The 17,747-nt window shown below is 39.6% G+C and overlaps 1 long non-coding RNA gene across 1 annotated transcript in view; it reads left to right on the top strand.

Annotated features, from left to right (window-relative positions):
• Positions 1-17,747, top strand: part of LOC143693573 (uncharacterized) — a 61,755-nt gene that overhangs the window by 12,582 nt on the left and 31,426 nt on the right. The window contains exon 2 of the long non-coding RNA XR_013181389.1: positions 14,116-14,198. This is a non-coding gene — a long non-coding RNA (uncharacterized LOC143693573). The remainder of the gene's footprint in view (positions 1-14,115; positions 14,199-17,747) is intronic.

Below are 17,747 nucleotides of genomic sequence, written 5' to 3' on the forward strand. Positions count from 1 at the left end.
TAAAATACTGCTTGGTATGAGCTGTGCAGAATGATTGCAGAGCCACTGTCAAGCCTTGTACTGAAAGCTAATCAACACAGTTCAGTCAGCAATCACTGGATGGAGAGAAAGCTGGAAGTCTTGCAATTATGCAATTGTCTTATTTATTGAAAGAACTGCTGTCCTACACAGAAACTCAAAATTGATAGTGAATTTGCAGTGGACGGACAGCTAGTTCCTCATTTTACAAAGGGTGCCTTTGCATATTTCCATTTTCTCTGGTGTAGGTTTTTACTACATTTACAGGGTCTTGGTGTGCAAGTCTAATTTCATGGAGAAAAAAATCTTGGACATACTAATGAATTGTTACTGAAAAGAGAGGAAAAAGACAATATAAAATAATTTTCAGTCAAGTCAGCAATGCTAAACAAGAAGTCACTGACTATGAAGCTTCACTCAAGTTGCCTTAGCTGTCAGTACTGAAAAAATGTGAACATTAGAAAATTTATTCCTGTCTTTGTGTTAGCCTTAAAATCTCATCCTTGTTTGGCATTAAAGGAAACACTCGAATTCTGAGCATCTAAAAAGTCTGCAAGCTGAGATATAAATTATAGATGATATGACAGCTAGAAAGACATAAAATAAAATTAAATTAAAGCCTGTTCATTTTCCACTGCCATTTTTCTCCAGAATAGACTCTCTAAACTGAGTTTTGTTTAACTCTGCTGTTTAAACATGGTCTGTTTGCTGAAAGTCACTAGAGGACTAATAATCACCTTGTGTGCTTTAGTGGGGCAGTTGACTTCAGAACCAGAATACTCCCTATTGCCCATACCAAAGTAAATGTTTTGAAACTGCATCAGGAGAAATCCATGTGCTGATAGGTTTCTTCTGATTTTCAGGTCTCATTAAACTTTGCAGGATTTTAATGAAATGAATTTGTTTTCTGAAGTTCTGCCCTAGCCCCAGTCTTTTGCAAAATCAAGGCTTCAGTGGCTGCTCTGACAGGAGTGCACAAGAGCCCATTGAAAATCAGTGCCAGCAGCCCACTGACCCTTTAGCTTAGCTTAGGCTCATCATGAAGGATCTTTAGAAGTGACCGTGCTAAATCTTAACCAGAAATTAATGAACAAAACTAAACAGCTCACCTGATTCAATATTTAACGCAAAAATAACCAAGTAACCCCTTCTCCTTCCACACCTCCCAAAATCTCACCATCCAAATCTCACCTTTCCCATCTTAATTGTTCTCTTTTGTCATCTTAATTATTTCAGAACTCATTCCAGAATGAAAATGTTTTTCGTCTGTTGATTCAGAAGGAATCAGGTTTGGTCTGCTTTGGTTTGAGTTAAAATAGCAGCTCTCTGATTTTTTTTCTTCTCCGCAGTCAGAACATGAAGATCTAAGGTATTCTAAAGCCATAAGAGCATATTTTGACTTCTTTCAACTTATTCATGTCAGAACATCTGAAGAAACAAAACTGAATAGAATTTGACCATATTTTTAAAAGTAAGAAATTTTTGAAGGAATTTGCAAGGAAATTACATGAATGTGAGACTGAACTGCAAAGAGAATCATTGCTCAAGTAATTTAACTATATGAGAAATGAAATAATTTATCAGAAAATGTGCAAAATTTATATAACACTGATTTATTGCAAACATTAAAAAAAATCACTCAAAGTGTTCTCCATAAAAAGCACCTAGAAAATACTGCCCAGCTTCATCATCATCTCAGTGTTTCTGTTACCAAAACTGAAATTGATCTTTCAAAGGTTGTGTTATTCCTTGCCTTAGTTCTTTCTTGATAGGACAGGACTTGGGTTTGCCAACAGAGGGCAATAGTCAAGCTAGGAAAGACTGCATCCATCATTTTTGCAACTTCTAATGAGTCAGAAGGACACATAGAATCCTCATCTGCTTTTATGGATATTGCTGTGTAATTGCAGTGTAATTATGGCACACAACAGCTTCAGAAAATTATCTTTGAAGAAAACAGCTGGTTCTCTTTAACAAACAGAGATGAAATCCTGTCAATTAAAAAAAAATCCAAAGGAAAAATACTAAAAATATATGCCAATAATAAACAGGCAACAACAACGACAAAAAAAAAAGAAATAACATAAAAAATTGAAATGAATAAATCTGAGGAACTGCTATGAAAAATATGACTGAAGTATAAAACACGAGAAAATTACAATGATGTGAATGTTCTTTCATTACATGGTTTTATATTACAAAGCAAAGAGGCTCATTGAAAAGATTTCCATTTTCCTTCTTCCACTCATGAGTAGTATGTAAGATCCCAGTCCTGACAGCCCTTCTGCATGCTTTCCTCCTGACAGCAGAAATCCCCTTGGTTTCAGTGGAATTTCACAGGCTGATAAGGCCAGCCACAGCCCCGTGCTGCAGCTCCAGAGCACAGAGCTCGCCAAGCCTTGCTCTGCCAAGGAAACACTGACAGCTTCCTTTGGGGGTGAGGATGGGGGGGCGAATGCACTGCACCAGTGTGGGATCTCAGCACATCGTTCCCGATGTCCAGAGATGCCAGGAGAACCCTTGGGGGTCTCGAAAACCCTGGAATGTTGCCAAGAGTGCTTGGTGGCTTGATTTTGATCCATCCACAGAAGTAACAAGAGTCTGAGGACAAGAGAATCACTTTAGAGTAAAAGGTGTAAAAGAGACACATTTAGAGGGTGAGATATAGATTTTAAGGTTTTTGGTACAGGGGGGTTATGGAGACAAGATGGAGAGATCGGGGCGTGTCTTGTCCTTCTTCTTTCTTCTTCTTGTCCTCCATCTCCTGTGATGATGTTGGCACTTAGAGATTGGTTTCTAGTGAAGGTGCACTTGCCAACATGGGCGAAAAGCATTGGGAAATAAAGGTAAATATTGTATACGTAGGTTTTAGTATAAAAAGACATGACCGCCCCGTGGGTGGTCAGAGAGTGCCTGTGACTGCCTGCAGATCAGACCTCTGTTGGGCAGACAGAAAAATTTTGTAGATAAGAAATAATAAACAACCTGAAGACCGAAAACTGAAGAGTCCAGACTCGTCCTTTGCATCGCGCCCACCAAAGAACCACTCTACCCGTGTCGGGGCAGAGACAGACAGCCGGACCCGACATTTGGCGTCCCTGGGTGGGCACCCCGTGGGCACCGGCACCGGTGGGCACCCGGCGGCGACTGGGGGAGCAGCTCGGCAGCGACCGGCGATCCAGCAGCATCCAGCAGCCTTCGCTGAGCCACGGTGAGCTCTGCTGTGCACCTCTTGCACAGGGACAGCCTTGAAGCACCGAGTGGGCAGCTCCCGAGTTGGACTCATTCCCAGGAGAGCCTGATAACTCCTTGGGAAAACAGCCAGAAAGCAGCCAGGAGACTCTGAAGACGCAGCAGCCGCAGAAAACATCGCACTCCACCTCAGCCGAAGAAAGTTCGTAGCAGGACAGCCCGGATCGGAATCGGAAAGGCGCCTCCGGATCCATCTCCTGTGACCTGCAGGCCAGAGACCAGGAGCCTCCGGACTGCTCTGACGACAGGAATTCGGTGAGAAGGTCAAGAATTAAGAACATGGGGGGTACACTTTCCCAGGAACAAATAGAAATTCTGTCCGACCTACAAGGCGTGGCAGACACACACACTAAGGGGATCCCAAAGAAAAAGCTTAGAGAATTATTGCTGTGGGTGCGGTGTAATTACCCGTACTCCGAAACAAGGCTGTTATTTGAAGTAGGCTTTTGGCAAGAAGTTAACAGACACCTATATTTTCTAGCCATCAATGAAGATAAAACAGCCTTAAAGTTGCTGTCCTCAGCAAGAATTATGTTAGAGGCGACCTCAACTCAATTTAGGGGGTCAGCCAGGCAACAAGTTGTTGCAGGTCCCAGAGGGGCGGAGGGAGCAGAGCAAGGTTCCAAGCAGAAATTGGCTCTGATCTCAATTAGCCCGGGGGAAAAGGTGCCCGAGAAAAGGGTACAAGGGAAAATGTCATTGCCCTCAGTCCCACCATCCCGAAAACCCAAGGGAACCCTAAAGCACCCTGAAACTACAGAGAATACAGGGACCTCAGACTCCGACTCAGACACTGATGATACCATTCCTCTTCCTGATGAAATAAAGTTTTCTCCCAGCGACATCGAGGAGACAGGCCACCCTTCCGGAGTGTACTGTCCCGATTCGCAGGAATCAGGGGGGGAGGAGGTGGAAAACGTGGCGGAGTCGGGGAGGGGGGTTCAAAGGGAACAAGCGGGGAGGGGGGATGCGCTCTCTCGCGGCAGGCGCGGCGGCGCGGAAGCGGCGGCGGCCGGCGGGGGGGGCGGGGAGGCAATGGGAGACACGGGTTTCCATGCGACTCTTGTGAGCGCAACGCCGAAAGCGACAGTCGCCTTTGGAGCGGTGCCAAAGACGCGCGGGTCGGGCAAGGCTCAGGGAGTGGCCGGGGAGAGCTCTCAAACCAGCGCGGGAGCGTCAGACACGGGCAGCAAGGACGGAGCAGCTGCAGAGCTCCGGAGAGCTGCTGTGAAGGGACGCAGGAGACGCGCGGTGGTGACGTCAGACCCGGAAGTCTGGACCCGGAGATCGGCTCGAATCGCTGCGAGAAAGGGGGCACCCACGGGGAGGGGGCTGCGCACTTCGGCGGGGGGTGTGGATACAGCGTCAGAGGAGGAGGAGAGAGGGGCAGGAACAGACGATAGGGAGGAGACTTCGGAGGTGGAGCGGGACGGAGACAGTGACGTCAGTACAGGGGAGGCAGAGGGCGTCCCCGAAGGCACGCATGCACGGGAATTGCCGGCGGAGCGAGGTCGGGGGCGGGTCCGATCCTCTGTGACGTCTGGGGCGAAAAGAAGGGGCCACACTCGGGGTTCGACATCCCGGGGCTCCATCCCCTCTCCGAGACCGATGCCTCTAGCCTTAAACCCTATGGTTCAAACCCCTTCCACTCAAAAGAAACGCTCAAGTACTCAACCCTCAATGTCAGCTCAGTCAGTCAGCCGAAACAAAATGTTTGGGAAACGTTAGCCCAGGCAGCAAATTTAGAAAGTATCTGCCTGACACATTCGAAACCAGGGAAACCATTCACGGCATGCATGGTTGGGTTGCCAGTGGGCGAATGGCCAATTCCAGGGCATCCTCCAATGGAGATTTCACAGGTCATCAAAGATCCTGTGAATGAATGGTGTGCGTGGACACATCTTTTACCTGTGGCTTCTACTGAACCGCAGGAATTGGAAATTTTTGGGTCCACAACAATGGAGCTATGCATGAAATTTGAAAATTCGAATGTGTCAAGGACAAACAATAGCATTGATGTCACACCAAATCATGAATATTATAGAAATGCATCAGCTTGGTGTAATCACACTGTGACGACAGCCAAAGGATCAATCCAGGTCCCAGTGCAATTGCCACGTGGGTTGTTTTTAATTTGTGGGGACAAAATTTGGCACGGCATTCCTGCAAATGCCAAAGGAGGTCCATGCAGCATTGGGAGGATTTCAATGTTGTCACCAGATTTAAAAGTGTTGAGAGAACAAAAACACAAAGAGAAAAGGTCCTTGCAACATTACAGTGCAGACTGTGATGATGAAGTGTACACCTGGGACAAGGCAAGGAGAATTGCAGCAGCAATTTTCTCACCTCAGACAGCATCAGGGGTGGCCTTGACTCAACTGGACCACATGGGTTGTTGGTTGAGCAAGCATGCTCAATCAGTTTCTCTCGCTTTGAGTGACATGTTAAAAGATGTAAGCAGTGTGAGAGAGGCAACTCTTCAAAATAGGGCAGCAATCGATTATCTATTGCTCGCTCATGGACATGGATGTGAAGAGTTTGAGGGGATGTGCTGCATGAATCTCTCAGATCATTCGAGATCAATTCATGAAAGCATTCAAAATATAAAAGACAGTATAAAGAAATTGGGCGAGATCACTGGGTCATGGATTGATGATGTGGCGGGATTTTTTGATCTTTCTCCCTTATGGAGAGGGTTTTTAAAAATGGGATTTTATATTTTAATAATACTCTTAGTCCTCATGCTCATCGTCCCATGCATCTTTATGTGTGTGAGACGTGTCATGAGTCAAGTTGCCAAAGAAGTCTTCTTGGTGCAAACAGAAGGGGGAGATGTGGGATCTCAGCACATCGTTCCCGATGTCCAGAGATGCCAGGAGAACCCTTGGGGGTCTCGAAAACCCTGGAATGTTGCCAAGAGTGCTTGGTGGCTTGATTTTGATCCATCCACAGAAGTAACAAGAGTCTGAGGACAAGAGAATCACTTTAGAGTAAAAGGTGTAAAAGAGACACATTTAGAGGGTGAGATATAGATTTTAAGGTTTTTGGTACAGGGGGGTTATGGAGACAAGATGGAGAGATCGGGGCGTGTCTTGTCCTTCTTCTTTCTTCTTCTTGTCCTCCATCTCCTGTGATGATGTTGGCACTTAGAGATTGGTTTCTAGTGAAGGTGCACTTGCCAACATGGGCGAAAAGCATTGGGAAATAAAGGTAAATATTGTATACGTAGGTTTTAGTATAAAAAGACATGACCGCCCCGTGGGTGGTCAGAGAGTGCCTGTGACTGCCTGCAGATCAGACCTCTGTTGGGCAGACAGAAAAATTTTGTAGATAAGAAATAATAAACAACCTGAAGACCGAAAACTGAAGAGTCCAGACTCGTCCTTTGCATCGCGCCCACCAAAGAACCACTCTACCCGTGTCGGGGCAGAGACAGACAGCCGGACCCGACACACCAGGGCCAGGCTTGGGTGCTGGCTTGGCTTGGATGAGAAGATATGCCCAGGGCTGGGAATTGCCACTGCAGCCCTCAGGAAGAGCAGAGCAGCCAGGAGAAGCAGTGAGCTGTGGGGAGAGGAGATGCAAGGAGCAAGTTTTAGCAGCCAGTTGGGGAACGAGACCAAACCGCTCCACCACAGGCCTGGATGTGCACCAGCTGACACTAGCAAAGGAAATGGATGGGAGTTTGGTGCACTTCTGTAGTGTGGAAACAATAAAATAGAGAAAGGGAATGCTGCAAAGCACTTTTTAGTAAGTGCAGCAAGTGTTTTCCAGGAGTTTTGAAATCTGTATTGATATGTAAGCGCAACTGTTATGTAATTAAACTTAACTAACAAATTAGTCCAAAATAACAGTTAAGCAATACATGCAGAAAAATATGTTTTGTGGCAATGGTCTGTAAGCCCTAGAGCTACAGAGCTTTCAGTACTGAACTTCCTTATTTCCTGATGTTAAAATAGGTGAACTGAGGGACTGGGATTATCTCCCACAGATTAATTTGCATGTATGCTGTATGGCTCTTCTGTAGGCAGCAGACAGAGAAGAAGAAAAAATATACATCAGTACTAGTAGTAGTATTTGTGTGCCAGGAAGAGATTCACCATTAGTGAAGTAGGTTGCACTACCAGACTCAAAATAGTTATTGAGTGGGGAATATTAACTCTATTAAGCTTGAAAGCAGGTGGCCAAGGTTGCGCAGAAGAACCTTATTTGGCATATAATATGATCTGTGAAACATAGAAAAATAATTGCATTTTATTTATCATACTCTTATTTTATCAATTCTTAATTTGCAGATATTTATAAATGTTACAAACCCTTGAAATACACAAGAAATCTATAACCTATGTCAGTATTGCATCATGTAAGCATTTTTGTAAGTTCCCAGTTAAGGATGTACTTTGCACTTACAATAGAGTTATTAAAGTATAATTATATATTTCCAGTTAATTTAACAGTGTAACTAATAATAAATGAAAATAGCTCATGTTAAATGAAAAAAAAATAGCAATTCAGGAAGAACTGTTTAATTTTCTCCATGGTGTGTCTTTCTAGTTTCTTACATTCCATTTCCTTATTTCTTTAAATTTGTTAGAAACGGTGATCAGGCTGGAAAAAACCTCCAATCAGAGGCAAGAGTTCACTCTTGCGTATGTATATTGTTCTCTGTATCTGATGCAGAGCAAGACTTGCCTAAATATTTGTAAAGGCTGGTGTCTAACAGTTGAGCCACTTTGTGGGAAGCCTTATTGCTCCATGGAATGGAAGCTTTCATTTAGTTCACGTGTTTTGAACAACAGAGTTCAAACTGGAATGGAGCGTTGGAAGTGTAGACAGCTGGAAGCACAGAGGCAGGGCACTGAGCAGAGGCTGATTCAGAAAAATGCAAACTTCCCACTAGTCTAATCAATAAACTGAAAAGTACCTTCTGCATTGTCATCTGTGACACAGGCTGAGGAACAAATAACTTTAAGCCGTACCTCAGAGAAGCAGGTGTTTGATGTTGCTTTTTATCCTGTCTGATAATACAAGGTTAGGAAAAGAGTCATCATTATGGATATTTCTTGCCAAGCGGACAAAAAAGATAAATGAGAAAGATGGCTTTATGAAAAGGCAGTTGGAATGTATTGTTGTAATTGGAGGAAATATTGGCAAATAGTGTAACTGAACAAAATATTGAACATACATGAACCTGTGTTTTAAAATGCTCAAACCACAGTTCCACTTTATGGAACTAAACTACAATCTATACCAGTAATCAATTGTGTGTAGACAATCAAGCAAGCTTTTTTCCATGAATTCTGCTGATTACTGAAAAGAATTGTTAAATATTAAAATTAAATATGGATATTCATTTCTAGAGGAGACAGTGCTGGTTTTGAATCAAAGTCTTTAATTAATAATAGCAGAATTTTACCATGTAGATATTTACATTTTTCTTTAATGTGATTATGAAAAATTAATTTTTTACATGGTAACAACAATTGGCGGATAGTTTTATTATTTTCAAAGAGGAAGACATTGCTCTGGGAGTTAATAATTTAAGGATGGACATGAAGTTAGGCACTGGGAGGAGGAACAAGGAATTTATGGGTACACCAAGGACAAAGAGTTTGTTTATCCACAGGGATTGCATAGGCTGTGGTTAAGTGAATTATACCATCGTAACATTTCAATGCTGAGCACAGAGAATAATTGGTTCACATAAACTTCAGTGCTGTTTGTTCCTTGGTTGGTTTTCTAGAAAAAGCTCTGAATTTGAAACATTCAGTGTGAAAGCAGCTGTGCATGCCAGATTATATTCCATAGACAGCACCTCCAACTGCAAAGGGACTTCAAAGAAAGGAAGAAAGAATTTTCACATGACAAATTTTTGCTTTGAAGATTTGGTTGTGATACTTCTTTAAAGATGAATATGACTAGAAAGATGTACTTGGCTGGGTAATAATGATTAGTCATATTGGTGACATAGCAGTATCTACATTTACATCCATCCACAGGAATAGGAAATATCCTTAAAAGTGATATGTAACTTCATAGATGCTTAAAATTTCTGACTAGAACTTTAATGAAATAAAGACTAGGTGAGCCTTATGAATCCCCAATCTATTAATGAATCCAGAGTAGGAACCTCTAAATTTTAGGTGTTTTGGTGCAGATACCCAGCTTACTGCCTGTGTTACAAATGAAGTTCTGTGCTTTAGGGCCATATTTTTTGTCTCTTGGGTGAGTACATGGGAAAAGGACCATGTGTTTCTTGGATGTGAGAGCTTTTACAAGGGCCAGTGGGTTTTAATTCCTAGTTTTTATTCTCTTGTTGTGCTACAAACAAGTTGTTACTTCGTTGCTTTATTTATGGGAGCATACAATTTTACAGCCATTTTTTTGTGAAATGCTGTTCATCTCTGTGTTTCCAATTATGACACTAAGTGTAATGAAAATATACCTGTTGGAAGAACATAACTTGCGTGGGCAGAGTTTTGGAGAGCCTGATACCTCAAGGCCATGTCTTAGATTTGTCTTTCATCATGTGAAAGGTGGAGTTGAGTAGATACAATTTCTCAAGCAGTGATGACAATGTCAAGATTTTCAGTCTTCTTTTTGGTAGTTCGCTGGTTTTTAAAAGCTTCTTGTTTTATTTCTGCTTAGTTGTAGTAAGCCGTCAGTTTTAAAAAATATTTTCTTCATTCTTGTTTATTTTGAGGTCAGATAGAAAAAGGACTGTGCACAACTGAGAAAAGGAAGCAATATGTGCACTTCTCAGAAGTTCAGACATATATGAGTAGTTGACATAAATTTTATAAAGGTCAGACTATTGAGAGTTTCACACCCCCAAAAGTACTTTAATCTATAGCTTCAGAATAGATATATTTAAGCTAAGACATATCTGTAATCACAGAAGTCTTGTATTTCAATAGTTTTGTTTTGGGGGAGGCTATGCAGTAGATATTAATGACTATATTAATTATTGTTATCCTCTGGAAAAGTATAAGGACTTTAATTCCCTGTCTGCTAGTCAAGCTTTGTAAATGACCTTAAGCCTCATTGCAAATGTATATTATATTTAGATGACATAAGAAGAAGAAGATAGGTATCTCATGCTCCTTCCATTTACTTGTTCTGATAAGATTTCTTACTATGAGATATCCTCCAATAATGTTTTTCTCAGCACTTCTGAGTCTGGATATCCTAATAGCAGAAACTTTCAGGTAAAAAAAAAAATTAAATTAATGGTAGAATATGTCACTCTCTTTGTACTACATCTGCTGCTGGAGATTACTTCTGAGCTGCTGAGAGGGACAGAGTTGTTTTCATTTTCTACTAAACTCTCATCCAGATTTACCTAATTCTCAAATGTAGGTAAAAAGCAGCTCCATAAATATAGCTTATATTCTCACAGAAAGTCACAGACACAACCAGTTGTTCATTTTGATTGTCCTTGTTAATTTTTGAAGTCAGGCTGGAGTGACTTCGTTTCTCACCAAAATGTTTTGTGTTCCAAAGGTCTTCAAACCAGAGCTATGGAGTGTCCTGCAAAGAAGCCCACAGCTACACATAAGCATGTTCTACAGCCACCTAAAAATATCATTGTCCCAACTCAAAAGCTGCAAGCAATTTAAAAACCTACCAGGTAGTGAATCTGCTATTTTAAAAGATTTTTTTTTTATCATCCTTTGTTGCGAAAGGGAACATGCTACATATGTCAGCGTTTCCAATGTGTTTCCTGCCATGAAGGCCTCCATCTTCCATCTAGTCATTTGTAAGTCCCCAGAGTTGGCCACAAGCCTATTTCTGAGAGAGTTTCTTCACCAACATATGGCTGTGTTCAGAATGATTGCTCTGGCCTTCAGTCTGCTCATTTAAACCTAATGAGGTCCACAGAGGTGACTGTATGACTCACACAATGAAGTCATTTTTCCAATTAACATTCTGACAAATGCCTTATAAGTAGAGCTGCTTCAATAGGTTTCCACAGGTGGGGGAGAGATCAGATATCACAAAATACTCAGTTACTTTCTTCTGATCTGAGAAATTCCATTCACTCCAGAGTATGACTGCTCACACAACAGATGGATATTTCACGTCTGTGGAGTGTGACCCATTCCTAAATCAAGCTCTTTATCTGCAAGCCAAAGTGCTTGTGCAAGGCACAAAATTAACCTTAGTCTTGAGTAGGCACTCATAATGTTCATACTAAAAAGCCTTCCTTTTATTAGGAAGTCTTTTATTCATTATTGTGGGATATAATGTTTGGAAATGTAAGCAGCTGACACCTAATGGAAGACTTTTAAGTAACCAATTGAAAAGCCATTCTTCCTGTCTGCCTATGCCCTTCCATTTTAGTATTTGTGACTGTTTACTCAAACAGCTTTTCTTGCATGAATATGAGAGGAAGAAGGGAATCACAAATCATCTACAGAGTATTAAGTTTTTTTAATTTTTACTGGCTAAACATTATCTGTTCTTTCCACATTTAAAAAAAATATGAATCGGTTAGAGAGCAAGAGCAAACCCACATGATTTAGCAAACATTTATGCTCTACAAATTGTGAATTGTCAAAGTAAATTGTCAGCAGATCTCCCCATGTACTGAAATTTGGTACATACACTGTTTCCATATACAATGAAAACAAGAAATAAATTCATAGGTACACAAAATCTTTACCATTGGAGCAGAATTGGACAAATTGAAGCAGAAAAAAGTAATATAGTGCTATTGATAATGTATGCCTCAGCTATCACTAATTGGAAATTTTGCACTTAATAATATTTTGACTTACTTTCTTTGATAAAAGATTGAAATTATAAACAGCTTATTTTTCCAACTTCGACTCTGTGGAGATACATAATCAGCACTACTACTGAGTAAAATGACAATAAATTGTGCAGAAGCTATTCAAGAGTGAAAAATAAACTACTAGAATTATTCCAAGAAACAACAAAGAATCAAACCTGTGGCTTCCTTCCTTTTCAGATTGTTTGGTACAACCTTTCAATAATTTTATGGTGCATTTTTAAGTGGTGGTATTATTATTATAGTAATTATTATTATATCCAGTAGTATATTCATTATCTTTTTATAATCTATAACTTTCATTTGAGACTTTATTACTGTTATCATGGAAGCAGGTAGTGAACCAGTTTAACCCTATGAAAAGAGACAGTGTAACCATACTTCTTCAAAGAAAATCCCTTGTTTGGGATATCTCTTTCATATTTTTATGAATATATAATCTCAAACTATGTGGGAGCTTGAGTATTAGAAGTAACATGAAGTGCAAATTTACATTTACACTGCTGGAGTAATTAAAGGGAAGTACACCCAAGCAGGGAAGCTGTCTCGGTAGTAATATTCCTACCACAATGTACTGATATAGTTGAGTCAGGATTTGCAAAGTATGGTAGTATCTACTACTGGACCAGCTTCTACAGGAAAAAAAATATATGTAGGCTTTTAAATACATATGAACTCCAGCAGATTTGAAGTAGCTGAAGGGAACTCCAAATCTAAAGGCACTTACTTCATTTGCTGCTTTCAAAATATAAATATGACACATTACAAAGCTCTATAGCAATATTCAAATTAATCTGTAACTAGCCAGAATGAGGCAGTGTTGCCTAGAGAGACAATTGTACTAAGGGACTACAGTGACCAAAGAAAGGATTTCTGCAAGCTCTTGCAAGATTACCAAGTCATTTATAGACAGTGTGGATAAGGGATCGTGTAAGCCAGTGAACAGTGAGCCATCGAGTCACTCAGATGGATTTTGGTTATACTGACTGCCTTTGGAAACATGAGTCTTACCCATTGTGTTATCCTTTTCACCTTCCTTTGGGTGTTCTACAGAATAAATATCTACAGGTAGGGCTGTTTCAGGTTCCCATCATGGAAGTGAGACAGAAGAAACAGGAGCACAGTTCATGTCAGCCACTTTTGACAACAAATTACTCCAACAGCAGAATGCTTCCCTACTAAAACAAGAGACAAGGGAAGTCCTCTCTGTTTAATAAAGTGATCTCTAGGTTTATAGGTAATGTGTTGCCATCAATATGTTTTTCTTGTTTGATTTTGCTTTTGTGGAACAGGAAACATTTTTCCTTCTACTAACCATTTGCCGTCAAATTATTTCTTATTGGTCTCAGTTAGCATAGCCTGTTGTGAGCACTGCTCCATGAGAATATGATACTGTAATCTTCAGAATTCCATTAGTGAATCCTTCAGAGTGACTTAAAATTAATCTGTCAGCATAATATCTCAGTATGTTTTCCTTCTGGTAAGAAACAAAAACATCTTTCCCCTCAAAATTCCTGTGCATTTAAGTGGTCAAGTAGTCTGATGGAAAAATCAGGTTGGAAAGAGGGGGATAGAAGAAAAAGAACAAGATACCAGCCTTCTATGATTCCTGAGGAGACAATATATTTGATGATCTCATCATGAAGGTTACTAAATAAATGAAAGTAAATGGCTGGTTGATTCCCTTTAATTCAACATGTGGTGTAGACACTTCCTTCCTATTCCCTCACTACAGTACATTGGATCACATTAGGCTTGACAATAAGGATTGACTTAGTGGTTTTCAGTTCTGTATAGTGATTTTGATTATTTTTCAAAATGATTTAATGATTTACTGATTGCTCTAATGTGCTTTCTAATTCCTCATTTTGTTGGTGGTGCTTTTGTTAACTTTTTTTTTAAGTCATTACTAGAGCTTTATTGACATACATTAGATGTTAATTTACAAATTTACCAATTTCTCAATCCTATGTTGGTTTTCTTATCAGATCACTGGCCTTTTGGGTCTTTATGTTCCTTTTCATTTTTTCCCATTTTTTTTGCTATTTCAGTCTCTCTGTTGGGTGCAGTGGGATATGAGCATAGCTATCAAGGACAATAACTGGCTACCAAAGTTACTATTGCATTAAGGCAGGTAAGAACTTTCGGGTGTGTTTGATGTGAAACAGGAATGTAGTACAAATGCAAATATTCCCCAGTGTAAAATAAAGCAAATGAAAGGAAATGAACATAAAGTACTGATTCAATGGTTCATGATCAATGCTAGTAAGGATGTTGGAATGGATGGTTTAGTATTTCTGAAGATGGTTACACAATATTAATCCACTATCTTGAGTTATTTAATATGTCCTTGATAGATGCTAAGGCATTGGTAAGGCTTTGCATACATCCTGGAATTAGTGTCATTTAAAGAATTATCAGTTTTTATTGCCTCTCTTACCAGTCAGTACAAGTTAACTTATTAGACTGTAAAAGACAGAGAATGATGGAGACTGCAAATTCTTTTTTTTCAGATTTCTCATAGTCATCCTTTCATGTGACTTTCATCCTCATTGCTTAACAGCTCTGATCTTTCTGCAGTTTATTAATGGCAGAACTTTTGCTTTTAAAAATTGGTTGACCCAAGTAAGTCTTACAAATGTCTTCAGATATTTTCATGTATCCAGTTTAATTAATACGTTACTTATAGACTTTAACAGAAATAATTAGATATGGGCTCTTTCACCATTACATATTTTAATGGCAAAATCAATCAATTTCTGGTTTATATTATTAATATTGATTTACTTTCATTTTCCAAAAATACCCATCTGATAGCATAGTGTAGTGGTGTTGGTACTTTATCAGGTTTAAAGTCATCTTTTCAAAGCAATTTTGATCTTAGTCAGGACTGTTTTCAACTGAAGTGGACTGATAATCAATAGAGAGAGAAAATATTGCTGTGCTTTTGGGACAGAAGAATTGGAACTTCAATCTATTTTTCAAGTTGCTAAAGGAAGAAACTTCTTCCTAACTTATTTTTTGAATGTGTTGTAAAAATGGGAGAGTAGCCAGATCCCTTAGGTTACTTGATTTAATTTAAGCAGACTGTCTCTTTTTTCAATGCATACTCACTTCTGGAGCACACACCTTTTTAAGACACCTCTGCTGCTCCTGCTTATGTAGTCCATTTCCTTCCTGCTTCTGGAGCTGAAAAAACTCTTTTTGAAGATAGATGTTATTTGTTTTGTGTGAAGGCTCCAAAAGATGAGACTTCAAAATCATACAGGGCGTCAAACCTGTCCCTGAACATTCAGTGATGTGTAACAAACTCATCCTGTTGACACTGGCAATTGCTGACTTTAACAACATGATAGCTAGAGATGTGTGAAACGTTCACAATGAAGCCAAACACCTCTGCAGTTTCATGCTTTTAGAAAAGTCCTTCATATGAAAACTGAGGTAAGCCTACTCTTGAATTCAAAAGAGTTCTGACATTGAATAAGACTCCGAGCTTCATTCTAATTCAAACTAAATCAGGCATTTGTTATTCTATTTATAGGCTTTTGTAAAAAATGAGTGAGTACTTTCCTCAAAGAAAGCCTGTACCAATCAAAAGCAATGTGAATATTCCTGCAAGTTTTCAATGATCTATCACAAAAATTTTCATGGATCTCATAATGTAAGATTATGCATTAACTCTATTATTATGCTAAAATAAAAAGCACGTTCATTTAGAGTCTTCCATTTATTTTAACTTCAAAACATTCTGGTGCAGTCATCCAGCCAACGGCCCACACAACATTTCTGGCCTCAAGGCTGACTCAATCCAGGCAGATTTATCTTTTGAAAAGCTGGTACCACTATTCTGAGAGAAGAAAAAAAAGCTTCTGACTGAGAGTAAGGGTTGCCAGACATGACTCAGTCCCCAAACCCAGAATCCTGTGCTATGCAGTGTTTAAAATGTCATTTCACATTAATAAGTTATTTGAAAAATAAAAGAAAATATAAAAAGAAAAAAAAAAAAAAGAGAGGAAGAGAAGGAAACTGGCACCATGCCTACATTCCTCCTGAGCCAATTTTGCACTTGCCCAATTGCAAGCATAAGTGGAACCTGCATTTGGATGCATTTTTGTGAATGACTATGTTACAAAGCCAGTGAAGCTCAAGAAACAATAAAGTATTGGCTGTTTTACAGTCATATATGGTTATGGTGCATCTGCTGAGGTATGGCCAGCAAACCAAGTGTGATATGGAATGTGTGAATGTGATTTGCTTTGACCTTGGTATGTGAGGGTATCACCAAGCATATATTTTCACTCAGACATGTAACTTACCATTGGACCAGAGCGAGCATGCACTAGGATGTGTGATTTGTGTATTTGTAACAGAGGGAGGGGGCCTGAACTAAACATGGGAACTTTGATGTAGTAAATATCCTCAATTACAGAGTCTGGAGGGAAAGGAGAAGGTGAGAAGGTCAGATTGTGACTAAGGAGGTAAAAGGAACAAAGACTGTTTCTTCCTTTGTACTCACCTAACAGTAACCTGTGAACCATTTCCATCTTAGCGCTATTTTGACCTGTTTAAAGGTCATGCATAAGAGAGCAAAAAGGAGAAAGCTTTCTTTGTCAGCTCTTGTAAAGATGTGCAAGGGACAGGGACAGTCTTGCCTGATCTAATCAAAATTCTGAACTTCCAAGCACATTTCAAAAGGATAATTTGAGCTGATAATGTTAAATAAAAGTTTGTGTCTCTTCCTGTGTCAACAAGCCTGCTGTATTTGACTAACTGAATATTTGAAAAAAAATAGATTTGACTGGAACTTAATCTTTAAATAATAAGAGTTAATTGTCATTTTCTCCCCTTTTCATCCATTGATAGTCATATCTCTTGCAACTTATCAAAAAATTTCAAAATAGGACTAGTTGCAAAAACCTGAATCATTGAGATTTTTACTCCACCACACTGTAAAGATCTTATCAAAAAATTGGCAAAATGTATCACCTGCTCAGACATGAAAGTGTGTGATTTCAAGTATATGAACCAAAAAGCCCAATGTAGAAAAGCCTATGACTCAGCTGTAAGACATTTCATTGCACGAGAGCCTCCATGTGCCATTTAAAATGTATACGTGTCATCATAAACCTCCCACTCTCCTAAGAATAGAGCTGTCACTGGACCCTGTTATCTCACAACCCCAAGGTACAGTATGATAATGATACTGCTTAACATCAGTGTACAGAGAGAGAAAACACTGGAGATGCCGCAAGCATCTCAACTATAAAGAAAATCAAATTAAAATATTAATTTACTGATTAATATAACATTAGATGACCCATTTCTCCTGCTTGTTAAACAACAAAGACTTGCAAAACTAAATAAGAGCCTAAGAGATAAGTGTTTTAAGAATTCCCATAGAGATGTTTAGCTTCTTTTTAAACATCATTAAAGATGTACTTTGCATATAACAGGCAGTTCTATTTTTTTGCTGCACTGACAACTCCTGCTTGTTTTTATTACTGTACACTTTCAAAAAAGGTTACAAAGTGAGGGGTTTGGTCATAGAGCTTGAACAATCAGCTCATACTGTAGAATAAAAGAACATGAATACAAGGCAGACTTGGGAGGAAGGAGAATAAAATCATGCAGATAAACAGTGGGGCACAGGGTTTAAAGTTTGATAGGTAAGCATGTGAAAAAA

This window comes from Agelaius phoeniceus, chromosome 1 (assembly GCF_051311805.1).
Source record: "Agelaius phoeniceus isolate bAgePho1 chromosome 1, bAgePho1.hap1, whole genome shotgun sequence".
NCBI classification, from domain to species: domain Eukaryota; kingdom Metazoa; phylum Chordata; class Aves; order Passeriformes; family Icteridae; genus Agelaius; species Agelaius phoeniceus.